This window comes from Tamandua tetradactyla, chromosome 7 (assembly GCF_023851605.1).
Source record: "Tamandua tetradactyla isolate mTamTet1 chromosome 7, mTamTet1.pri, whole genome shotgun sequence".
In the NCBI taxonomy this organism is placed as follows: Eukaryota; Metazoa; Chordata; class Mammalia; order Pilosa; family Myrmecophagidae; genus Tamandua; species Tamandua tetradactyla.
In genome coordinates, this window is record NC_135333.1 from 19,140,629 (window position 1) to 19,167,412 (window position 26,784).

A 26,784-nucleotide genomic window follows, 5' to 3' on the forward strand; every position below is an offset into this window, starting at 1 on the left:
TTTAGTAAACAAATTAGTTTACAATTTTACAGTTCTAAGGCCGTGAAAATGTCCTTAGATGCCATTTAAGACATCAACAGGATGATACCTTCTTTGAAGAAAGGCTGCTGGCTTCTGAGTTTCTTCTGTCAGATAGCAAGGCACTTAGCTGCTATCTGTTGGTCCTTTGCTTCTGGGTTTTGTTGCTTTCAGCTCCTGGTTCCAATGGCCGCCTCTCTGAGCTTCTTTGGGTCTTTTCCTAGAATCCCCAGGGCTTTTCTTTCTCTTAAGATCTCTTTTTATTTTTTTCTGGGTATTTCTCTCTGAGTTCTCTGGGCTTTTTGTGTCCTTTTTCCTTTCATAAGGGAATCAGTAAAAAGATTAATACCTTGAATGAGGGGGTCACATCTCAAATTGAAGTAAGCTAACCAGAAGCCCCCACCCACAATAGATCTGGAGCCACAGGAATGGATTAAAAGAACATGGCCTTACTGTACCAACTCTTTGAGACCAAAGGAAGAAGGTTTATTTTGTCTGGAACCTAAATTTTCTGTAGCCATAATCTAACTCAGTCTGTCTGGATAGCTCATTTGAAAATTGAAACACAGGGAGTCCAGAATAAGAATGAGGGCCTTTAATCCTGTATGGTATTAATGTAATGCCTGGATACATCCTAGAATGTATTAAGCAGATAATAAAAAAATATTGGCAAAGTCCCTTGAGGGATGGGAGAAAAAAATATGGAACTAGTGAACATTACCATCAGGGAATCCCCTGATACTGTGTCAGACATTAGGGACACCCAAATCAATAGGCCATGCCCTTGATCTTGAGGTTTTCTCTTGTGAAGCTTATGTAGGTAATGGAGAAGATTAGCCTCCCTATAGATATGCCTGAGAGTTGCTTCTGGAGGACCTCTGTCGTTGCTCAGATATGGCCTCACTCTCTCTAAGCCCAACTCTGTAAGTGAAATCATTGCACTCTCCCCAACCTCAGACATGACATCCAGGGGTGAAAGTCTCCCTGGGGGCGTGGGAGATGATTTCCAGGGATGAGTCCAGCCCTGGCACTGTGGGATCAACAATTCCATCCTGACCAAAAGGGGGAAAAGAAGTGTAACTAATAAAGTATCAGTGGCTGAGAGTTCAGTTAGAGTCGAGAGGTTTTACTCTGGAGATCACTCTTACGCAAGCTTCAGTTAGACATTGCTACCTATAACAACTTGCCAAACCCCAACCAAAACAGTTTCACTCATTCCTAAAGAATGCCTAGGGCAATATATAAGATTCTACAAAAGCTCTATGTACTAGGGTAACCTTCCAGAAACCTTCAGCTTCCAGATGGGTCCCTTGACCAAATAAGTCCTGAAACCTGGAGGGCCCAGCCTCACCAGAACATCAGCTAATTCCTTCTCCCTACCCCATATTATATACCCATTCCCATGTGAAAAAGGTATAATGGACATAGCCCAAATACCTCTAAAGAGTGGGATGAAAAGATCAAAGGTGATGGTGGAGTTATACAAAGACGGTTGTGTTTAACAAACGAATATGATTGTGGAATCATTAAATTGATATTTCTTTTAGTCTCCAATATCTTAGAGCACCTAAAAGTAAAAACTTAAAATTGTAAAATTGTAACCCATACCAAACTCTGAAATCTGTTCTATGACTGTTGTGCTATGCTTTGAAATTTATTGCTTTTTTTGTATGAATATGTTATTTTTCACAAAGAAGAAAAAAAGTTGATTGTGATGATGAAAGTTATTTATTCCTTCTAGCCTCCTCTATTCTGGAGCAACTAGAAGGACAAATCTGAGATGATGGTATGGTAGCTCATGACAGACTCTGGGATCTGTCCTTTAACTACTTGTTGAAGAGTGCTTTGAAACTATTGCTTTTTTCTTTTGTTGCATTTTATTTGTATTATACAATAAAAAAATTTAAAAAAATAATGTGCTGGTTTGAAATGATGTATGTACCCTAAAAAAAGCCACATTTTAATCCTAATCCTATTTTGTAAAGGTGGCCGTTTCTTCTAATCCCTATTCAGCATTGTATGTTTGAAACTGTAATCAGATCATTTCCCTGGATGATTTGATTTAGTCAAGAGTAGTTGTTAAGCTGGATTAGGCGACGAAATGTCTTCACCCATTTGGGTGGGTCTTGATAAGCTTCTGGAGTCCTATAAAAGAAGAAACATTTTGGAGAATGAAAGATGTTCGAAGAGAGCAGAGAATGCTGCAGCACCACGAAGCAGAGAGCCCATAAGCCAGTGACCTTTGAAGATGAAGAAAGAAAATGCCTCCTGGGGAGCTTCATGAAACAGGAAGCCAGGAGAGAAAGCTAGCAGATGACGCTGTGTTTGCCATTTACCCTTCCAGCTGAGAGAGAAACTGTGACTGTGCCTTTCCAGAGTGAGAGAGAAACCCTGAACATCATCAGCCTTCTTGAACCAAGATATCTTTCCCTGGATGCCTTTGATTGGACATTTCTATAGACTTGTTGTAATTGGGACATTTTCTCTGCCTTAGAACTGTAAACTAGAAACTTTCCCCCCTTTTTAAAAACCAACCTGTTTCTGATATATTACATTCCAGCAGCTAGCAAACTAGAACAGATTTTGGTACCAGAGAGTGGGGTGCTGCTTCCGCGGTTTGCAAATACCAAACATGTTGGAACGGCTTTTTAAATGGATAAAGGGAAGATTCTGTAAGAGTTGTAAGATGCTTCATAGAGAAGGCCTAGAATGCTTTGAAGAGACTATTGGTAGAAATATGGACTCTAAAGATACCTGTAACGAGGCCTTAGACAGAAATGAGGCACATGCTGTTGCAAACTGAAAGGAAGGTGATCCTTGTTTTAAAATAGCAGATAATCTGGCAAAATTGATTGGTGGCTTTGGCTGGAAGGCAGATTTTAAAAGCCATGAACTTGGATATTTAGCAGAAGAGATCTCCAAATTAAATGTTGAAAGTGCAGCCTGGTTTTTCTTCACAGTTAATAGAGAAATGCAACAGAAGAGAGATAAGCTGAAGACTGAACTCTTGAGTACAAAGAAACCAGAAATTGATGTCCTGGAAAATTCTGGGCCTCCAGAAAGGGAGACTGCAGAGAATAGTGCCCTGTGTAAGGATTTAACCAAATGTGAAACCAGTCAGCCATTTCAGAGAAAGCCAGGATTGGACATGGAGTTATCCAGGAAGGATCTGTGGGAACTTCTTATGTCTGATGGGCACGATCCAAGGCTACTGCATAGAAAGCCAATGAGAGTGCTGTGGGAACTGTATAAACAGAGCTGCTGCCAGTCTGGACTGGGGGGTTCAGAGAAGGGACACATTGGAGGAAAAATAATTTCAGTGGCAAAACCATGGAGGCTGAGTCTGAAGTTAAGAAACCTCATGCCAGGAGAGTGGACCCACCTAAGCCAGTGGAGAGGGTGGGTTTGCCCCAAAGGCAGAGGATGGGCCTTCACCTCATTGCAGTGGAAGAGTCATGCTGCCTCAGGCGTTGGAGAGAGTGAATCACATTCCTTGGGATTTGGGGAGAGCCTGGCTGCCACCAGTTGGAGAGGTTGAGCGTGTGCCCTGGAGATGGCAGAGAGTCTGGTTGCGGCCTCAATGCTTGGAGAGGGTGGAGACAAGAGAAAGGTGGTCTCCCCAATGTCTCCCAGGGTTGCATTCAGAGAGAGGCAGGCCTCTGCATAGGCCCTTGGAAAGGGTGGGACTACTGCTATCAAAAGCCCCAAAGATAAATGACTCTCACACTTTGAAATCTGATGGACTTTGCCCTGCGGGTTTTCAAAACTGCTTGGGTCCTGTGGCCCCTGTGTTCCTTCCTCCCTATGGAAATATATATATCCTATAACTGTTCCTCCTTTGTATGTTGGCAGCAAATAACGTGTTTTGAGTTTTCAAAGGTCTAAAGCCAGAGGATCATTTTGCCTTAGAACAGACTATACCTGTAACTAACTTTGTGTTCTCCTAGCATTTATCACCAAAATCATGCATAAATAATCAGAAAATTTGCATTATGCCCAAATTGTTCCTCACTATACTAGTTTCAGTGGAATAAATTTTTGTTTTCAAAGCAAGCATTATAGTAGAACTGACTGTATACCAGTAATTTATTGCTTTTTTGATAAATTTTATGAAAACGTATATTTAATATTTCATTTTATTCAATGTTTTGTGCTTTAGAGATTCTCTGTACTTGAATAAAGTTAAGAAGCACTAGCAAAATTTAGGTAGAGCTGTGCATTTTGCTGTTTGTATTTTATTCATTCCTGAGCAAACAGTATTACTATTTAAAATTTTTTAATCATTTCTTATCTTCATTTAAAACTTAGAGAACTGTAGGCAGTGCCAGAAAGCCCATTGTTACTGTATGATTCTATGGCCTTTTTGTGACTCAGAAGTACTTCACAGCTTAGAGAAGACTTATAGTCTCTTCTTCAGAAACAGGAAAAAAGAATATTGAGGAAGAAAACTTTAGAATAGAAACTTGCCTACAGTAAGTGCAGTTGTTTAAAGTAAAAAATTTCAATCATGATGGAGGAGAAAAGGAGGAATATGATGATTATGGCTCTTGGACAAGAAGCCTCTCCGTTCGTATTCAGTGCTACAAATCTAAAAGGTGACCTCTAAATAAGCTAAGAAGAATCTCAGTTTGAAGGCTATGTCTGAAGCTGAAGAATCCGTAGCAAAAACAACGAACAACTCTGTAGTTTTACAGAAAGAGATATTTCCAGTTGCTCCTACAGTGCAAACTTCTGAAGAAGAATTGCTGTCGAAGTGGTCAAGGGTCAAAGTAGAATCCCAGAATTAGTCTGCCCATTAAAAAAAAGAGGAAAGGAGAGGAGATAATATAGGAAAAATCAAGGACTAAACAGAGGCAATTCTTTTTGTGACCTCAAATTGACCTAGTAATGTAGAAGCTCTTTAGAATAGTCAAATCTGAGATGAGTGAATTGACTGTAACACAGAAACCAGAAAAACTTTTGGAGTATTGAAAGTGCCATCCTGTCTGTAAAATTGGGGATGGATATGCATACATCATCCTGTAAAGCCTTTCCCAAGTATAAATTTTCTGGAAAATGTTTGTTCATTGAAATTGTAAATATGATGTAAAATGTTCCAAACCAGATTGTCCCATCACTTGAATGAGTAGAAGAATCTCAGTACTGTCTCCAAAACCAGCAGTTACAACACCAGTACCTCCTTCTGTAATCAGCTTTACCAGTTATTTCCTCCTTGTAAGAAAATGCAATGTCCCTTCTATCTATTCTAAAACACTGTAGATTTGCAAATGCAGTGTACAGGGCCTGACAATATGTTTTACCATCCCACCATTTCAGTACCACCACCACATATCTTGAAATGGATTCTATCTCATGCCAGTGAATGATGCTTACGCAGGAAACCATGAATTTGAAAGTTTCCATGTACTGATGAAAGATATTTTAAGTACTTGTCAAATCTTTGAAACCTGAAATATATTGCTTTTACAATATGAAGTTTATTACTTATCTGAAATATCTAATTTTTCAAGTTTGCAAGTGTATTAAGTGGTTTTAAGTTTGGGTGTTTTTTTTTTTTTTGAGTATGAAAAGACAGTTTCAGAAAAGCTGAATTCTGTTAAAACATAGGGGACATGTTTGTAGGAAAAAAAAAACAAGAAGGATCAAAGCAGATGTTTTATTTCACTAGCTTACAAACTAATGAAATGCTGCTATCATCCATTATCTTTCTGAGAACTCTGAAGCATAACATGGGCTTCAGATCCTGGGTGAAAAATTATAGTCATACTTTTTCTAACCAAAAATATATCTTGTCTTTTTAGGACTAGTTTTGCCATCCTGATCTGATGGTGAACATTTTTCTATAAACTTTTACAAATTCTTTTTTTTTTTTTTTGCATGGACAGGCATCGGAAATCGAACCCAGGTCTCTGGCATGGCAGGCAAAAACTCTGCCTGCTCAGCCACTGTGGCCTGCCCAGATTCTTGGTTTTGATTGTAGTCTGTTTTAAAGCACATATGCAATATTGAATATGACTGAAATTATATCAGTTATAACTATTTAATTGAATATTTTAGTTATAATTTAAAAGAATTCAGGGAATGAATTGCTTCTCAGAACCTTTTAGGAGAACAATGGTATGTTACCAAAAACATTTCACAACCATTGCTAGAATGTAGCGGAGAAAGAATGGGCTTTGGAGATAGTCTGAGAGGACTAGCTTTGAACTTTACTTTTGGCAATATTAGCTTCAGAAGTTACTTAAAAACTGTTTAAGCATAATGGTAGCACAGCATTGTAAATATAATTAATGCCTTGGAATTGTACATTTAAAATAATTAAGATGGCAAATTTTGTTTTATATATATTTTGCCAAAAAAGCAAAAACAATAGGTGGAGAGTTTTATTTGTATATCTGTAGTTTGCTAAGATGATTTTAGTTTTGCTGTTTTTTTTGTAAAATGGTATTGAATTTTATCAATTTTTTGCATCTATTGAAGTGAGCATATGATTTCTTAAATCTTTATTCCATCAATGTGTTGATTAAACTAGATGTTTGAATATTAAATCAATCTTGTATTCCTGGATTAAGCCAAATTTGTTTGCCAGGTACAACATATTTCTTGATTTGATTTGCTAATGCTTTGATTTAGGATTTTTGTATTATGTTCATGAGAGAGTTTAGTCTGTAGTTTTCTTATATTGTCCTTGTGAGATTTTGGTATTAAGATTATGCTGGCCTCATAAAATAACTTGGGAAGTATTCCCTTACGTAATAGTGGTGTCGGTTCTTCCTTGACCCTTGGGAAGTTTGAAAGAGATCAGTGGTGAATCCATCTCATCTTGGAGTTTGCTTTGTGGAAAGCTTTTTAAAACGGATCCAATTTGTTTATTAGATTAATGGGTCCTTATTTTTTCTGTTACTTCTGTCATTTGACCAGTTGGGTTTTTTTGGAATTTGTCCATTTAATCTTAATTTTAAATGTTACTGACAAATTTAAAAATGATTTTTTTGTTTAAATTCTGAACATCAGTAATTACACCCAGTTTTTCATTCCTGTAATTGCTTATTTGTGTCTTCTCTTTTTTTCTCTTTTTTTTTTTAACATGGGCAGGCACCAGGAATCAAACCCAGGTCCTCGGGCATAGCAGGCAAGCACTCTTACCTGCTGAGCCACCATGGCCCGCCCTTCTCTTTTTCTCTTGATTACTCTTTTTAGAAGTTTATCAATTTTATTAGTCTTGTAAAAGAACCTGTTTTTTGTGATGTTGATTTTCTCTATTTAATATACTGTTTTGTATAGAACCTCTACTCTCAACTATATTATTTTCTTTCATCTATTATTTTTTCCATCTTTTAAAGTTATATGATTATCTCATTAATATTTAGCATTCTTTAAATATATGTTTTAAGGGCTTAAATTTTTAAGTACCACCTTAAATATATCCCACATGTTTTGCTATATTTTTTCATTATTGTTCCATTCTAAGTATTTTCCTATTTCTCTTTTCTTCATTGACTTTGAGTTGATTAGAGGTATGTTTTTAATTTCCAAATTCTTTTTTAAAAGTTATTTAAACAATTTTAAATTTATTTGTATCATTGCTCAGTATTTGTTCAGTATTATACTGAACAAATTTTTTGAAATAATATATCTTATGCAGTTATTGTATCCAATTTGTTATTTAGGTTGTTCAAATTTTTGTTTGTTTCATTTATCAGTTGCTGAGAGATGTGTATTGAAATCACCCACCTTTCTGAGGGGGAGTTTGTAAAATTTTCCATATAATTCTGTCAGTTTTTGCCCATGATGTACTTTGAGGTTAGACTGACTAGACTTACAAAAGTTTAAAGTTTAGACTTACATATATTTTTCCCAATGAGTTATATGTTTTATGTAAAGACAGTCATCTGTATTGAGAATTTTTACCTTAAAATTCCCCTTTTCTTTTCATATTAAGATAAATAATGTAGCTTTTTTTGGTCATTTGTTGGTTTATCTTTTTCCATTCTTTTGTTTTCATTCTTTCTGTATCCTTGCATCTGAATGTGTTTTGAAAACAACAATAACTAGATTTTTCCCTCTGCTGTGAAATAATTTTATCTTAACTGCAGTGTGTAGGATGTTTACATTTATTATAAATACATATTTATTTGGCTTTATTGCTACCATTTTTTATACCTTTCTTTTTTATGCCTTACCTATGTTTGTTATTCTCCTCATCTTTTAATTCAGTGTATTTTCCTGATTAAATTTTTATTGTTTAGAAGACATACACTTCTTTTTTGTTGTTTTAGTGGTTACCCAGTTGAAGCTTCCATGCAATTTAAAGTCTAAAGTTAATCAGTATCTTTAAGTTCGATCTAGGGATTCTTTTCTTTGACCCTAGTCTCTACTTCTTTTTATTGGAAGAGGGAATATGATTGGGATGGCTTGGGTCAGGTGTCTACTTTTTCATAATAGCTATTGTAATGTGTGTGTGGAAGAACTTAAGTAGAAATAAGGCAAATGGGTTCCTCTCTGTTACCCTTTACACCCCTCCCTCCTGCCTTGCACTATATATTGGAGATTTTTATTAACTTGGTATCCATTTCAGGAGATCTATAGAGTTGATACAAACTTGTGTGTCTAATTCCATACACTTTCTGTAAGGCCCTTCACACAAATTCACAGATTGGGAAAAATATTTTCTTCTTTTTGGTATATATGAGCATATCTTCCCCCATTGGTCATCTCACATCAGCTATGCTATTCCAAAGCTTCTGGTCATTTGTGTCTTTTTCTTTGTTCCTTCGCTCCTTTTACATTAGTGCTTACCTTTTAGAGAATTCCTGGGAAACTTTGAACAAGAGTTCCACGATTAGGAGAATGAACTATGCTTTAACATTTATTGGAGGTTCAGGACCATGGACAGATGCGTATGTTCCATCCATCTCAACCTTGCACCCAGACATTTAGCAGGCTAAGACATTCTTCAGAATCTCCATTCACCATCATTCTTTTTTATTTTAAGCGAACTCCCCCAGTTTTATTAATCCTCTTACAACTAGGGTATTACCTTGTTAAGGTTTTCATCGCATCTGCTTATACAATACTTTTTTGCTATTTCCTTTGAATTAGTGTTTAGTTTAGTCCCAATAAAGAAATTGAGAATTAGATTGAGTAACTTATCCAAGGTTCTTCAGCTATTCAGTGACAGAGCCAAGTTTTTAACCCAAGTATTTTTTTTTTCCTTTATGGCAGTTTTATTGAGATATATTCACATATCATACAGTCCATCCAAAGTGTATGGTCAGTGGCTTTTAGTATATTCACAGAATTGTGTATTCATCACCAAATAAATTTTAGAATTTTTCATTACTCCAAATGAAAAACCCGATTTCCCTTAGCAGTCACTTCTCAATCCCACTATCCTTCCCCAGCCCTACAAATGACAGGGTTCACTGTGTTATACAGTCCCATGTTTTATCTTCTAACTTAAATTCTATTAACATACTCAATCCAAAAACATCCCCTTTAACCACATCCACATACATATTTCTGTGCTGTTAATTACACTCAATTAATTACCACCCATTTCCAAACTTTTTCAATAAACTTAAATAGAAATTCTGTAAAATCAGCTCCCCATTCTCTACCCCAGTCTATCCCCTAGTAGTCAGTGTTCTAAATTTTAATTCTGAGTTTGCTTATTATAGTTAGTTTATATCAGTGAGAGCAAATGATATTTGTTCCTCTGTGCCTGGATTATTTTAGTCAGCATAATGTCCTCAAGATTCATGGATGTTGTCAGATGTGTCAAAGTGGAACTTCATTCCTTTTTACAAATGAGAAAATTCCATTGTATGTATGTATCACATTTTGTTTATTTGTTCATCATTTGATGGACAACTTGTGAGGTTTCCATCTTTTGGCATTTGTGAACAATGTCACTGTGAACACTGGTGTTCAGATGTCTTTTCACATCCCTGTTTTCAATTCTTCTGATTCTGTAACTAGTAGTGGATTGGTAGATTACATGGCAATTTTGTACTTAAGCTTCCCCCAAATACCAAACTGTCTTCCACAGTGGCTGCATGATTTTACCTTCCCACCAGTAATGAATGAATGTTCCTGTTTCTCCACATCCTCTCCACTTGTATTTTTTTTTTAAATAGTATCCATTCTAATGGGTGTGGAATGTTATCTTGTGGTTTTGATTTGCATTTCCCCAACAGGTAGTGATGTTGAGAGTCTTTTCATATGCTTTTTAGCCATTTATATATCCTCTTTGGAGAAATGTCTATTGAAATCTGTATTAGTTAGATTCAGTTGTCAACTTGGCCAGGTGAGCATACCTAGTTCTGTTGCTGCAGATACAAGCCAATGGTATGTGAATCTCATCTGTTGCTAATTACACCTGCAGTCGGCTAGGAGGCGTGTCTGCTGCAATGAGTGACATTTGACTTAATTGGCTGGTGCTTAAATGAGAGAACGCAATGTAACACAGCCTAGCAGCTCGACATTCCTCATCTCAGCACTCACGGCTCAGCCCAGGCCTTTGAAGATGCAGAAAGAAGTCACTCCGGGGAAAGTTGTTGGAACCCAGGGGCCTGGAAAGAAGACCAGCAGAGACCATCCTGTGCCTTCCACGTAAGAAAGAACCTCTGTGAAAAGTTAGCTGCCTTTCCTCTGAAGAACCAACAAAATAAATCCCCTTTTATTAAAAGCCAGTCCATCTCTGGTGTGTTGCATTCCGGCAGCTAGCAAACTAGAACAGATTTGGTACCGGAGAGTGGGGTGCTGCTGTGGTTTGCAAATACCAGACCTGTTGGAACGGTGTTTTGGATGGCTAAGGGGAAGACTTTGGAGGAACTGTGAAGAGATTGATGACAAAGTCCTGGAGTGTTTGAAGAGACTGTTGGTGTAAATGGAACTACTACCAATCTTGACAAAGGAGGACACAAAAAGGAAAAAATTGGAACTTGCAGAGTGAGAACCATGGAAGCTCGGGTCTGAAGCCAAGAAACCTCGGCCAGGAGAGTGGACCCACCCATATACATGGAGAGGGTGAGTTTACCCTGAAGGGCGAGGATGAGTCTCCCCTCTCATTGCAGTGGAAGAGTTGTGCAGCCTCGGGCCTTGGAAAAGGTGTGGCACGCTCCTTGGGGGACTGGGAGAGCCTGGCTGCCACCATGTGGAGGGGTTGAGCGTGTGCCCCAGAAATGGCAGAGCCCAGGGGTGGCCCTGATGCCTGGAGAGAGTGGAGCCCAGAGGTGGTCTCCTCGATGTTCCCTGAGGTTGATTTGGAAAGAGGCTGGCCACTGCATAGGCCCTTGGAAGGGGTGGGACTGCCACTTTCTAAAGCTGAAGGATAAATGACTTTCAGACTTTGAGATCCCACGGTGCTTGCCCTGCAGGTTTTACATCTGTGTTTCTTCCAATTTCTCCCTATGGAAATGAAAATCTGTATCCTGTGAGTATCCTCCTTTGCATCTTGGCACTAGACACCTTGTTTTGAGATTCACAGGTCCACAGCAAGAAGAGAATTTTTTGCACCTGTTTAAGGTGATGCTTGAAGTTGCCAAGTTGACAAGGGGTGGACATGTGTTAGTTAGATTCAGTTGTCAACTTGGCCAGGTGAGCATACCTAGTTCTGTTGCTGCGGACACAAGCCAATGGTACGTGAACCTCATCTGTTGCTAATTACATCTGCAGTCGGCTAGGAGGTGTGTCTGCTGCAATGAGTGACATTTGACTTAATTGGCTGGTGCTTAAATGAGAGAGTGCAAGGTAGCATAGCCTAAGCAGCTCGGCATTCCTTATCTCAGGACTTGCAGCTCAGCCCAGGCCTTTGGAGATGCAGAAAGAAATCACCCTGGGGAAAGGTGTTGGAACCCAGAGGCCTGGAGAGAAGACCAGCAGAGACCATCCTGTGCCTTCCAAGTAAGAAAGAACCTCAGTTGAAAGTTAGCTGCCTTTCCTCTGAAGAACTAACAAAATAAATCCCCTTTTATTAAAAGCCAATCCGTCTCTGGTGTGTTGCATTCCGGCAGCTAGCAAACTAGAACAAAATCTTTTGCCTGTTTTTAAATTGGGTTGTTTTTTTATTTTGAGTTGTAGGATTTCTTTAGATATTCTGGATATTAAACTTACAAGATACATGTGTTCTAAGTATTTTCTCCTATTGAGTAGGTTGTTTTTTTCACTTTCTTGACAATTTCCTTTGCACAGAAGTTTTTAATTTTGAGGAGGGTCCATCTTTCTTTCACTCTTTGTGCTTTTGGTGTAAAGTTTAGGAGACTTTGCCTGGCACAAATCCTGAAGGTGCTTCCCTGAATTTTCCCTACATGTTCTAGAGGTTTTAGAGTCTTGGTTTATATATTTAGGCCTTTGAAATTTTGATTGTGATTGTGTTCCATCTGTACATTCCTTTGTGTAAAATTGACATCTTAATAATATTTAGTCTTCCAGTCTATGAATACTGTATATCCTTCTGTTTATTTAGATCTTTGGTATTTTAGCAATGTTCTGTAGTTTTCTGTGTACAAATGTTTTATATCATAGGTTACATTCATACGTATTTGATTTTGTTCCTATTGTAAATGGAGTTTTTCTTTTCCTGATTTCTTCCTCAGATTGCTCATTTCTAGTTCATAGAAACCCTTCTGATTTTTACGTGTTGATCCTGCCACTTTGCTAAATTGGTTTATTTGCTCTAGTAGCTTTGTTACAGATTTTTTTGGACTTTCTATATAAAGAAACATGTCTTCTGCAAATAATGAAAGTTTTACTTCTTTTCCAAGTTGAATGTCTGTTATTTCTTTTTCTTGTCTAATTACTCTGGTCAGAACTTCTAGTACAATGAAAGTGGTGACAGTGGGCATTCGTGTTTGTTCTAGATCTTAGAGGGAAAGCTTTCAGGGTTTCTTCATTGAGTGTGGTTTTTAGATGTGGCTTTTTCATATATTCCTGTTATCGTGTTGAGGAACTTTCCTTCTGTTTCTAATTTTGATAGTGTTTTTATCAAGAGAGGATTCTGAATTTTACCAAATGCTTTTTTTGCATCAATTAGGATGAACGTGTGTTTTTTTCCTTTGTTCTGATAATGTGGTGCATTATACTAGTTGATTTTCTTATGTTTAACCACGCTTGCATACCTGGGATAAAAACCACTTGATCCACCTTGTATAATTCTTAAAAAAAATTTTTTTTTACTGTGAAAATAATATATATACAAAAAACCCCAATAAATTTCAAAACGCACTGCAATAATTAGTTATAGAATGGATTTCAGAGTTTGGTATTGGTTACAGTTCTACAATTTTAGGCTTTTCCTTCTGCGTTCTTTAAGACACTAAAGAGAGACTAAAAGAAATATCAACGTAATGATACAAGAGTCATACTCATTTGTTAAGCATTGTATATAATTCTTTTGATGCGCTCTAGGGTTTGAATTGCTACTATTTTGTTGAGTTTTTGCATCTATATTCATAAGAAAAATTGGCCTGTAATTTTCTTTTTTTGCAGGATGTTTATGAGGCTTTTGTGTTAGAATGATGTTGGCCTCATAGAGTGAGTTAGGTAGTGTTCTCTCCTCTTTAAGTTTTTCAGAAGAGTTTGAGCAGGATTGGTATTAATTATTCTTGGAATGTTTGGTAGAATTCCCCTGTGAGGCCATCTGGTCCTGCAATTTTCTTTGTGTGTGTGGGGGAATCTTTGATGACTGATTCAGTTTCTACTTGTAATTGGTCTGTTGAGGTTTCTTCATTCTTGTAGTTAGTGTAGGTTGTTTGTGTTTTTAGGAATTTGTCCAGTTCATCATCTAGGTTGTGTAATTTGTTGATTATAGTGCTTGTTATCCTCTTATGATCTTTTTTGTTTCTGTGGGTTCAGTAATGAAGTCCCCCCCATTTCTTTTTTATCACATAGTTGTATATTCATCACTATGATCGTTTTTAGAATATTTGCATCACTCCAGAAGAAGAAATAAAAAGAAAAAGGAATAGACTCATACATCCCATACCCCTTCCCTCTTCCTCTCATTGACCACCAGTATCCATCTCATTTCTGATTTTTATTTGTGTCTTTCCACTTTTTTCTTTGCCAATTTAGCTAAGGAATGATATTTTCATTGGCTCTTTTCAAAGAACCAATGTTTGCTCATGTAAATTCTGTCTTTTTTTATTCTCTATTTCATTTATTTCTGCTCTGATCTTTGTCATTTCTTCCCTTCTGTTTTCTTTAGTTTGCTGTTCTTTCTCTAGTTCTTCCAGGTGTTTGTTAGGTCTTTGATTTTGGTTCTTTCTTTTTTAATGTAAGCATTTAGGGCTACAAATTTCCCTCTCAGCATTGCCTTTGAGGCATCCATAAGTTTTGATGTGTTGAGTTCTTATTTTCATTTGTCTCAAGATATTTACTGATTTCCCTTGCAGTTTCTTCTTTGACTCACCTATTGTTTAAGAGAGTATTATAATTTCCATATGTGTTGATTTTCCAGTTCTCTCCCTGTTATTGTTTTCTAGATTCATTCCATTATGGCTAAGGAAGATGCTTTATGACTTCAGTCTTTCAAAACTTATTGCAAATTGTTTTGTGCCCCATCATGTGATCTTCCTGGAGAATGATCCATGTGCACTTGAGAATGTGTATCCTGTTTTTTTTTTGGTTGCAGTGTTCTATATATAACTCGCAGGTTTAGATCATTTATCATATTGAAGTTCTGTGTTTCCTTATCAATCATCTGTTTATTTGATGAAAGTAGTGTAGTGAAGCCTCTAACTATTATTGTAGAGATATCTATTTCTCCCTTGCCAGTGTTTCCTCATGTATTTTGGGAGCTATGGTTAGGTGCCAAAATATTTTGTTGTTCTTTCTTCTTGGTGGATTGCCCATTTTACTAACATATAGTGTCCATCTTTGTTTCTTAAAACAACTTTTGACTTAACGTGAATTTGCTCTTTAATTAGTATAGCTATCCCAGCTCTTTCTTGGTTACTGTTTGCACCAGTTATCTTTTTCTAGCCTTTCATTTTCAACCTATTTGTGTCTTTGGGTCTTGAGCGAGTCTCTTGTATACAACATACAGTTGGATTATGTTTTTTTTAAATCCATTCTGTCAACCTGTGTCTTTTGGTTGGGGACATTTGGTGTTATTATTGTTAAGGCAGTTCTTTCTTCAGCTCTACCATCTTTTTGTTTCTCTTTACCTTTATTGCAGTCTCCTTTTCATGTAGTTGATAGTTTGTGATATTATCTGATCCTGCTCTCATTTTTGTTTCTGTATATCTCTAAAGTATTTTCTTTGTGGTTAACCTGCATCTGTAAAACAACTAATCTGAAAAGATACCAACGTAGTTTCGATAACATAATATATGTTCTCTGCTCCCATATGTTTCCGTCTCCCCTCTTTATGTCATTTTTCTGCCACTTTATCCCTTTATATTTTGCACATTCTTGCAAGAAATGTTCCTTTTGCTTGCTCAATTGTATTCTGATTTTATATGAATTAAAAAGTAGAGTTGTATATTAAGGATACAGTTCTGATGGGTTTTGTTTACCCTTTTAGTTAACCTTACTGATGATCTTCAGTACATCTTACTATACCAACTACTCTCATTTGTAGGGCAGTTCTCTTGTTGATGAACTCTCTCCATTTCTGTTTCTCTGTGAATATTTTAAACTCTTTATTACATTGCACTCTGCCAAGCCACTCTTTCCTGTAGGACAGTTCTCTTGTTGATGAACTCTTGTCAGTTTCTCTTTATCTTTCAATATTTTAAATCCTCCCTCATTTTTGAAAGACAGTTTCACTGGATAAAGAATTTTTGCATGACAGTTTTTTCTCTCTCAGTACCTTAAATGTGTCATGTTATTGCCTTCTTTCCTCCATGTTTCTGATGAGTATTCAGTGCTTAGTCTTACTGAGGATCACTTGCATGTGATGAATCATTTGACAGTTTCAGAATTCTTTCTTTTTCTTTGGCATTTGACATTCTGATTAGCACGTGTCTTGGAATAGATCCATTAGAATTATTCTGTTTGGAGTATGTTGGGTTTCTTGGACATGTGTATTTGTGCCTTTTATAAGAGTTGGAAAGCTTTCAGCCATTAATTCTTTAGCAGTTGGAAAGCTTTCAGCCATTTTATTTCCTTAGCCATTCTCTCTGCCCCTTTTCCCTTCTCTTCTCCTTCTGGAACATCCATGACATAAATGTTTGTCTCCTTTGTTCTGTCACTCAAATCCCTGAGGCAGTGCTGACTTTTTTTGTGTTCTTTTCTGTCTGTATGATTTTGATTGTCCTGTCTTCTGCTTGGCTAGTTCTTCTGCCCATTCAAATCTGCTGTTTTTTTGCCTTTAATGTATTTTTAATCTCTATTATTATGCCTTTAAGTCCTATAATTTCTGTTTTTTTACTTTTAAATTATTTTTATGCTCACATATTGTCTTCTTAATATCTTTTTCTCTTTATGTATATTTTATCATCTCCTTGAATTGATTTATAGTATTTAAGTGTCTGATTAGTTCCAACTTCAGTGTCTCATTGAATTTATAATTTGTTCCCTTGACTTAGCCATATCATCCTGTTTCTTAGTATGGCTTCTAATTTCTTGTTGATGTTTAGGCATCTGATTATATTGATGAGTTAACTCTGAAGGTCCATTTCTCCCATTTATTTAGGGTTTTATTGTTAATTGGCTTTGTGTTATGGCTCTTCTAGACCTTTAGAATGACCCACACGTAATTGTTCAGATTTCTTCATCTGATTCTTGCCTTGCATATGCGGTACAATTTTTATCATTGTACTGTCTGTGTAGTTGTTTCATCTCTATTAGAGAGCTTCCTTTCCTCTATTCCTTCTCTGGGAATCATGACCTGTTGTATTTGCTTTCGTAAAGACTTTTCTCCTCAGCTCCTGTGATTTGTTTTAATTCTCTCTCTCACTCAGTGTGCTATTTTTCTTACAGGTCCCATCTTACAGCAGTTAAGTTTACCCCCCTTCCCTTTTTTCTGTGAGGCTTTCTGCCTCTGATTTCCTCCGTATTAGTGTATGCAACCCTCAGTGATCTAGATGGGTCAATCCAGAAAGGTGGGTTACTTCAGAAAAGTTTGTTTTGACTTGAGGTGTCCATGTGACTGAAACTGGATTGAGGGCACTGAAGTTCTTGTCAGACTTTCTTTTACAGTTTCTCTCTCCCTCTGTCTCCCCTTCTTCCTTCCTCTGTCTTTCTCTTTTTTTTTCTCTTTGCCTCTGGGGGCCCTTTAGCATGAAGCTCTCTTCAGCAACCTTTGTTCTGCCCCGAGTCTCTGTGAAAGTAGGTCTCTGTGCCTGGATATGTGCGAAGTTGTAGCTCACTGTCATGAGTCTTCATCCATGGTGAGAGGGATCTGGGATGTGCTGCCTCTGTGTGACTCCCAGATTGTGTGCGACTGAGTTGGGGGGAGGGGAATGAGAACTGACTTTGGGATGGAATTTTCTTACCTGAGATTTTTGTTCCTTTCATTCTGCATTTGTTCAATCCGTCTTCAGTCTCTGCTGTCCTCCAGAGTTCTAAGCAAGTGGAATTTGTCCTTTTTTTTGCTCCATCTCTGGGGAGGCTTTTTCAGGGGATGTCTCATGTTGCCATGTTGATGGAGTCACCCTGGATCCAAGTATCTGTAAAGGCGCAGCTCTTAATTACTTGATATATTTTATTTATTTCATTTAAATGTGTTTAAAAAGTAAATTATATATATCCTTAAGATTTATTTGCACATTTGCCTCAATTTATACTGTAGGACTCTTTTTACTTACTATATTGCAAGAGTTCTGAATTTTAAGGATATAACACTCTGTTCTTCATAGATTACAGATATTTCTCATTTGCTGTTTATCTTTCTTGTAGACTCAAAAACTTTAACTTTTCTGTTCATTTATATCTTTCTATCTTTTCCTTTAGGGATTTTTTTTGGCATTCTCCTAAGAAAAAATTTTCATCCCAAGAATATTAAAATATCCTATTTTTCTAATACATTTATGGTGTAATATGTTGGTGTTCTAGTTTGCTAGCTGCTGAAATACAATATGCCAGAATGGAATGACTTTTTAAAAAGGGGAATTTAATAAGTTGCTAGTTAACAATTCTAAGGCCAAGAAAATGTCCCAATTAAAACAAGTCTATAGAAATGTTCAATCTAAGGCATCCAGGGAAAGATACCTTGATTCAAGAAGGCCAATGAAGTTCAGGGTTTCTCTCTCAAGTGAGAAGGCCCATGGTGAACACAGCCCCTGGGTTTCTCTTTCATCTGGAAAGGAATATGGCGAACACAGCATCGTAGGCTAGCTTTCTCTCCTAGCTTCCTGTTTCATGAAGCTCCTTGGGAGGCGTTTTCCTTCTTCATCTCTGAAGGTCACTAACTGGTGAACTCTGCTTCTCACGTCTATGTCGTTCTTCTCTGCTCACTCTGAATCTCCCCCCTTCTCCAAAATGTTTCCTCTTTTATAGGATTCCAGTAAAACTAATCAAAACCCACCTGGAATGGGTGGGGACATATCTCCACCTAATCCGGTTTAAGAACCACTCTTGATTGAGTCACATCTCCAGGGAGATGATCTAATTAAAGTGTCAAACATACAGTACTGAATAGGGATTAAAAGAAACAGCTGCCTTTACAAAATGCAATTAGGACTAAAACATTGCTTTTCTAGGGCACATACATCTTTTCAAACTGGTGCAGTTGGCTTTTATATAATTTGCTTATATTCATATGTTGGTTTTTAGATAATCTGTAATTGAACTGATAATTTTATAATACCTTTTAATAGCTGGTAAAACTATTTCTTCACATTTAAAAAAAAGTGTTTTCTTTGTTATTTTCACATGCTTATTCTAAGAATCATTTTATTAAATTTTCCTGCACTCCAGAAAATCTAATTGGGCAGGGTTTTTTGTATGAGTTAAGCTACCAAACTAATTTCTTTTCACTTTGTCATAGTTTAAACATGTGAAATACTTAAAAACATAATTTTATGATAGCATTCTTTTTGGTTGAGTAGAAATAAATTTACATAGTCTTTATTTTTATTTCCTCTCTCTTTGAGATTTATTTCCCATTTGATGAGATTAAATAGTTTGCATGGAAAGACTAAGTGACTGAGTATTTCCTGTTATTTCTAGCACAGTGTCTGGTACTGAATAGGTACTCAATAAAGAGTTCATTGAATGCAAATTTAAATGAATATTGAAGGCATTCTCTTGGTGAATTTATGTGGCTCTCAGTCTCAACCTTTATAAAATTGATTAGAATCAGGGATAGTAACATTTTCAGTAATATCATTTATAAGGGGCTAAAGTAGATAAACTAGAATGCAGGTTTAACAATTTATAAAAAAAATACATCAGGCATCTGAGTCATTTGTGGTAATCCCCCCAGTGTATATTTATTTCCTCCAGGAAAACTTTTATCACAAAGTGACGTAAAGAATTGAATTGGAGGGTGGGCCACGGTGGCTCAGCAGGCAAGAATGCTTGCCTGCCATGCCAGAGGACCCAGGTTCGATTCCTGGTGCCTGCCCATGTTAAAAAAAAGAAAAAGAATTGAATTGGAAAGAGGATCCAATTTAATGGATCCAAATTCTGAAAGCCCATGATAGGAATCTACATTGCATGAGAAGACCTAGGCTTTTCACTCATAAATATTCTCAATTGATCAGTATCCTCCACCTGTGCGCATCTTTTCTTTAGCTGTCTATCTTGTTAATTTACCATCAGATGTTTCTCTTATTTAATGTCACTTTTTAAAATACTAATAAAAAATCATTTGTTTAAAATGCAACAAAAGTTGTACGTGAATGCATGTTTATTTAAAACATGGTAACAATATAAAGTATAATGAACATTTATTGAGCCTTTGTATATTGCCAGGTGTCATGGTAAATAATTTTTTCATATCTCATTTAATTAATAACAATCTATTGACTTAGGCTCTATTATCTCCATTTTACAAATGAGGCTTACTATGAGCTTATATAGCTGATATGTGCCAGACCCTACACATGAACCCAGGTTCCATATTTTTAACCACTATGGTTTTCTGTTTTCAGAAATAAGTGTAAGTACCTACTCTTATTCCCTATTTCGTTCTTTTTCTCAGAAGTTACTTCTGTTGATTGTTGGTGTGTATCCATCTAGACTCTTTTCCTATGTATTTACTTAAATATATTTGTACATAAACAAATGTATGTAATTTTTTATTTAAATGGGATAATTTTCTATGTATTATACTGTGAGTGCTTCTTTCACTTACAATATTCCTTATCGATGTTTCCCTGTTAATTCATATAGGTCTACTTTATTCTTTTTTATTGGCAGATAATATTTCCTGGTATGGATGTCTCATAATTTATTTATCATTTCCCTATTTAGTTATCTTAGTTTAAAGGTTGCTATGCCAAAGAGCACACAGTGGATTGGCTTAAACAACAGGACTTTATTGTCTCACAGCTTTGGGCACTGGAAGGCTTGCTTCCTCTCAAGGTTGGTAGCCTTCTGGCACAGTGGCAGTTCTTGAGTGCATTGGCTTTCTTGTCACATGCTCTCTCCTTCCTCTTCTGGATACCTGCTAAACTGCTGGCTCCTCCCTGTGGCTTTCTCTCTTTAAGGCCTCCATTAATGGGATTAAGACCCACCCTAATTTAGTTGGCCATACCTTAACTAAAATAACATCTTTAAAAGTTGTTATTTTCAATAGATTCATATCCCTAGGGATGCTGATTAAGATTAAGAATGTGGGGTGGGCCTCGGTGGCTCAGCAGGCAGAGTTCTCGCCTGCCATGCCGGAGACCTGGGTTCGATTTCCAGTGCCTGTCCATGCAAACAAAAAACAAAAAACAGAAACAAAAACAAAGATTAAGAACATGTATAAATTGGGGTATATAATTCAACCCACTTCAGGTAGTTTTCAGTTTTTGTCTCTTAACATATAGTATTCTGAGGCTTGTGCATGTATCTTTGTGCACTACTCGAGTAGTGGAATTTTTAAGTGAAAGGAATACATATTTAAAATATTTAATGTCACTGCAATATTCCCATCTCTCAAAGTGGATACTGGTTTAAACTCCCGACAGTGGATACTGAGTGTGCCTGTTTTCCAGGAACAGGATATTATCAGTCTTTACAATTTTTGCCTATCTCATTGTCAATAATACTTGTTGTTTTAATGTGTAAATCTCTGATTCACTTCCAGGTGTTGGATATTATTAATAAGTTTATTTTTTTTCTCTCAATTGCCTATTCATATACACTGCCAGTTTTTCTATTATTAGTCTTTTCTTACTGTGATTTATAGAAACTATATATGCCACACATTAATTCTAGTTATGTAAATACTTGCTGCAAATATTTTCTTTAACTTTGTTCATATTGTCTTTCATGTTAGAGAAATCTTATTTTTTGTGTAGTAAAATAACACTGTTTCTTTTTTTTCTGGCTTTTAAAAAGGGGAATTTAATAAGTTTCAAGTTTGTAGTTCTAAGCCTATGAAAATGTCCAAAGTAAGGCACCAACAGAGAGGTTGTCTTCACTCAAGAAAGGCTGATGGGTCTGGAACAGCTCTGTCAGTTGGGAAGTCACGCTGTTCCCTTACTTCTGGACTCTGTTGTTTTCAGCCTCTGTTCCTGTGGGGGTTCCTCACTTTGCTTCTCCAGGGCTGTCCTTCATCCCTTGGCTTCTTTTGGCTCCCTGCAGATCTGCTGGGCTCCAAGCATTTCCAAACGTCCGTATCTCTCTCTGTGAGGCAACTGTTCTCCACGTGTCTGCATCTGCTCTCTCTGTTGGCTCTGACGCTTTCTGTTGTTTCTGTCTTTTCTGACACACTGTATTTTTATGGCTTGTGGCTATATGACTATGTTTTGTTAAGAAAGCTGTCCCCTCTTCAAGATTGCAGGAATATGTTTCATTATTTCTCCTAGTAGAACTACAGGTTTTTAAGGAACATTTCTTTTGGTATAGTATTATTTTTTGAATTGTATGAATTGTGGATCATAATTTTTACCCCAAATAAATCCATGTTTCCCCCACTGATTTGGAATACCACTTTGATTTTCCCTAAATTTCATTTATTGTTGGACCTATTTTTGGACTTAATTTCTGTTTTGTTGTTCTATTAGTTGAAAGGTTGGCAAGCTATGACCCAGATCTGGTCCTCTGTCTGTTTTTTTGTAAAGATAGATTCATTGAAACATTTCCCTGCCCATTTGTTTACGTATTATTTTTTTTCCCTCTGTTTTCAGGTGACATCAGAGTTGAATAGTTGTGACAGGAACTGTACGACTTGCAAAGCCTAAGCTATTTGTGGCTCTTTACAAACAAAAAAGGTTTATTTTTTTCTGAAATTGGTCTGTGTCTTTGCTCAACACCATACTGTTATTTAACTTTATGTAATGCTTGATATCTGTTAATAGTAGGCCCATACCCCTATTACCTCTGTTTTAAAAATTTTTCTTAGTTATTACTGTGTTTTATCTCTTGCAGCTGAATTTTAGAAACAGCTTTAATTTCATTCAGATATCATATTGGTATGTCTTAAAATGCCAACTTTAACAAGAGTCATATATATATATACAGAAATGTGCACGGATCATAAATTTTCACAAAGATGACACATACCCATTATATCTGTGATGTAAGGATTTTTTTGGTTAGCTTTATTGAGATATAATTTATGTACAATGAAATTCATCAGCTACAAGTTTTGATTTGGTGAGTTTTGACAAATATGTATGGTTATATAACCACTATTTCAATAATAATATAGAACATTTCCTTCATTCCAAAAAGTTCCCTCATGCTCACTTGTAGTCAGCCTACTTCCTCTCGCACCTGGCCTCAGCAGCCACTGATTTGATTTGTATCAATATAGTTTTGCTCTTTCTACAATTTTGTATTAATGAACTCTGAGTATGTAGTGTTTTGTGTATTTCTTTTATTTAGCAGAATGCTTTTAAGATTTATCCATGTTGTTGCATGAATTCTTAGTTCATTCTTTGCAATGACAATTAGTAAATCATTCTATGGAAATAACATTATTTAATCATAGTTGATAGATTTTTGTGTTATTTCCAGTTTGAGACTATTAAGCATAATGCTCCTATAAACATCCACATGGCTTTGTATGGATGTATGTTTTAATTTCTCTTGACAAATACCACTGAGTGGAAACATGGGTTTCTATAAAAAGTACATGATTATAAGAAGTTATCAAACTATTTTCAAACTACTTGTATTATTTTTCATTCTCACTAACAGTGTTTGAGTTCTGGTTGCTGTGTGTACTTGCTAATACTTGCTATTACTTTTCTTTTGGCATTTTAGTCATTCTTGTGGTTGTGTCATAGTATCGCACTGTGGTTTTAATTAGAATTTCCCTGTGGGTTATATTTTTCTGCTTTGTTTCATGCATGGTAACTTTTAAGCAGATAGTAGACACTTGAATTTTATATTATTAGGTTTTGCTGTGTTCATTTAAGTGTTTTTGGGCTTATTTTAATTGAAGTTGAATTATTTATAAATTGTTTGACCCTTTGATGCTTTCTTTTAAGCTTTGGTAGGACATGGCTTTTTGTTTAGTCAAATTTGCCCTTCTACTGAGTCATTATTCTTCTCTTGTCTCTACCTAGTTCTTCTCTTTGTTGATATTGGAGGTCTTTCCATTTTGGCTGGTGGAAATCTAAGCTATTCCTGCCCCCGTGGTAGCTTTAGGGATTGTTCTCATACTCCTTTCTGATGGTTCTTTCTTCTGTTTTGATAGATTGCTGCACAGAACAATACTCAGCCAAAGACTTGAATGGACCTTTCTGCAGATCTCTGGAACTCTTTCTCTGTGTGGTTCTCTTTTCTTATTTACTATACCTTCTGAATTCTAGCTCTCTTTCCCTTCCCAGTCTTTGAACTTTGTCTTTTCAATCTCAGTTTAGCCTTCTAGGCTGTGTCTAGGTTTCTCCCTCCTTTTACCTATGACCTAGATACTTTACAGGCAGCAAACCTTGCTATTTGTAGTGCTTACCTCATTTGGTATGTGCTACCTATTATCTTTTTGCCTGAAAAGCATGGCTTCATCAGTTTTTCTTGCGTGTATATTTTTAAGTTGTTTAAAGTAGGATTAACATCTGGTCCCTGTTATTCTATCATTGCTGAGTTGAGTTTTGTCGTCTAAAAACATTTGCCATGTCATTAATACATTGTTTTCTTTTCCGTTCTTCAGCTCTTATATGTTTTTAATGACAAACTTGATATTTTCTTGCTTATATTTTAAAATTTATTTATTGTATATTGGGAAGTTATTTTTGTTTCTGTTACTCTTAATTCCACATATCTTATTAACCTCAATTTTTAGTTTTAATGTTGTTTCATTTGTCATATAGTTTCTGAATTAATAAATTAATATGCATATTGTCTGTCATAATGATAGCTTTCTATCTTTTCTAGCAGTTTCCTTCTCATTTCTTTGTTGAACAAAGAGACATATACTCTTTTTTTGAACCTGATGTTGGTAATTTGTGTATTTTTCCTTTTTTTTTTTCTTGCTCAATCTGGATAGAGGTATTTTAATTATATTCTTTTTGAAGAACCAACTTTGCGCTTCACTAGTTGTTCTCTGAACTTTGTTAATTAATTGTGGTAGGAGTTGGAACTTACTGGGAATATTTATAAAGTTTCGTCATTAAATATTATTTATAGTAAAAGTTTCTGGTAAATTTCCTCCTCTCCTACCGCTGCCCTTTAAAACATCCCATTAGAAAAATTTCTTTCTTTTCCAATATTGATAAGAGTTTTTGTCAGGAATCGTTCTTGAATTTCATTATTATTATTTTAAATTATATACAACTGTATACCTTTTTTTTTTACATATGCAATCAGTAATTCTTAACATCATCACATAGATGCATGATCATCATTTCTTAGTACATTTGCATCGATTTAGGAAAAGAACTAGCAAAACAACAGAAAAAGATATAGAATGTTAATATAGAGAAAAAAATAAAAAAAAAATGATAGTAAAAAAAAAAGACACAAACAAACAGACAAACAAAAAAAACCCCTATAGCTCAGATGCACCTTCATTCAGTGTTTTAACATGATTACTTTACAATTAGGTATTATTGTGCTGTCCATTTTTGAGTTTTTGTATCTAGTCCTGTTGCACAGTCTGTATCCCTTCAGCTCCAATTACCCATTATCTTACCCTATTTCTAAGTCCTGTTGGTCTCTGTTACCAATGATATATTACAAGCTGATTCTCGAATGTCGGTTCACATCAGTGGGACCATACGGTACTTGTCCTTTAGTTTTTGGCTAGACTCACTCAGCATAATGTTCTCTAGGTCCATCCATGTTATTACATGCTTCATAAGTTTATTCTGTCTTAAAGCTGCATAATATTCCATCGTATGTATATACCACAGTTTGTTTAGCCACTCGTCTGTTGATGGACATTTTGGCTGTTTCCATCTCTTTGCAATTGTAAGTAACGCTGCTATAAACATTGGTGTGCAAATGTCCGTTTGTGTCTTTGGCCTAAAGTCCTTTGAGTAGATACCTAGCAATGGTATTGCTGGGCCATATGGCAATTCTATATTCAGTTTTTTGAGGAACCGCCAAACTGCCTTCCACAGTGGTTGCACCATTTGACATTCCCACCAACAGTGGATAAGTGTGCCTCTTTCTCCGCATCCTCTCCAGCACTTGTCATTTTCTGTTTTGTTGATAATGGCCATTCTGGTGGGTGTGAGATGATATCTCATTGTGGTTTTGATTTGCATTTCTCTAATAGCCAGGGACATTGAGGATCTCTTCATGTGCCTTTTGGCCATTTGTATTTCCTCTTCTGAGAGGTGTCTGTTCAAGTCTTTTTCCCATTTTGTAATTGGGTTGACTGTCTTTTTGTTGTTGAGTTGGACAATCTCTTTATAAATTCTGGATACTAGACCTTTATCTGATATGTCGTTTCCAAATATTGTCTCCCATTGTGTAGGCTGTCTTTCTACTTTCTTGATGAAGTTCTTTGATGCACAAAAGTGTTTAATTTTGAGGAGCTCCCAGTTATTTATTTCTTTCTTCAGTGCTCTTGCTTTAGGTTTAAGGTCCATAAAACCGCCTCCAATTGTAAGTTTCGTAAGATATCTCCCTACATTTCCCTCTAACTGTTTTATGGTCTTAGACCTAATGTTTAGAACCTGGATCCATTTTGAGTTAACTTTTGTATAGGGTGTGAGATACGGGTCTTCTTTCATTCTTTTGCATATGGATATCCAGTTCTCTAGGCACCATTTATTGAAGAGACTGTTCTCTCCTAGGTGAGTTGGCTTGACTGCCTTATCAAAGATCAAATGTCCATAGATGAGAGGGTCTATATCTGAGCACTCTATTTGATTCCATTGGTCGATATATCTATCTTTATGCCAATACCATGCTTTTTTGACCACTGTGGCTTCATAATATGCCTTAAAGTCAGGCAGCGTGAGAACTCCAGCTTCGTTTTTTTTCCTCAAGATACTTTTAGCAATTCAGGGCACCCTGCCCTTCCAGAAAAATTTGCTTATTGGTTTTTCTATTTCTGAAAAATAAGTTGTTGGGATTTTGATTGGTATTGCATTGAATCTGTAAATCAATTTAGGTAGGATTGACATCTTAACTATATTTAGTCTTCCATCCATGAACACGTATGCCCTTCCATCTATTTAGGTCTTCTGTGATTTCTTTTAACAGTTTTTTGTAGTTTTCTTTGTATAGGTTTTTTGTCTCTCTAGTTAAATTTATTCCTAGGTA

At 36.1% G+C, this 26,784-nt stretch overlaps 1 protein-coding gene and 2 pseudogenes across 6 annotated transcripts in view; all 3 read left to right on the forward strand.

Annotated features, from left to right (window-relative positions):
• Positions 1-26,784, forward strand: part of CDC42BPA (CDC42 binding protein kinase alpha) — a 463,135-nt gene that overhangs the window by 55,556 nt on the left and 380,795 nt on the right. The window lies entirely within an intron of this gene.
• LOC143690845 (zinc finger CCCH domain-containing protein 14 pseudogene) lies at positions 1,051-5,269 on the forward strand (annotated as a pseudogene).
• Positions 4,894-5,384, forward strand: LOC143689489 (zinc finger CCCH domain-containing protein 14 pseudogene; annotated as a pseudogene).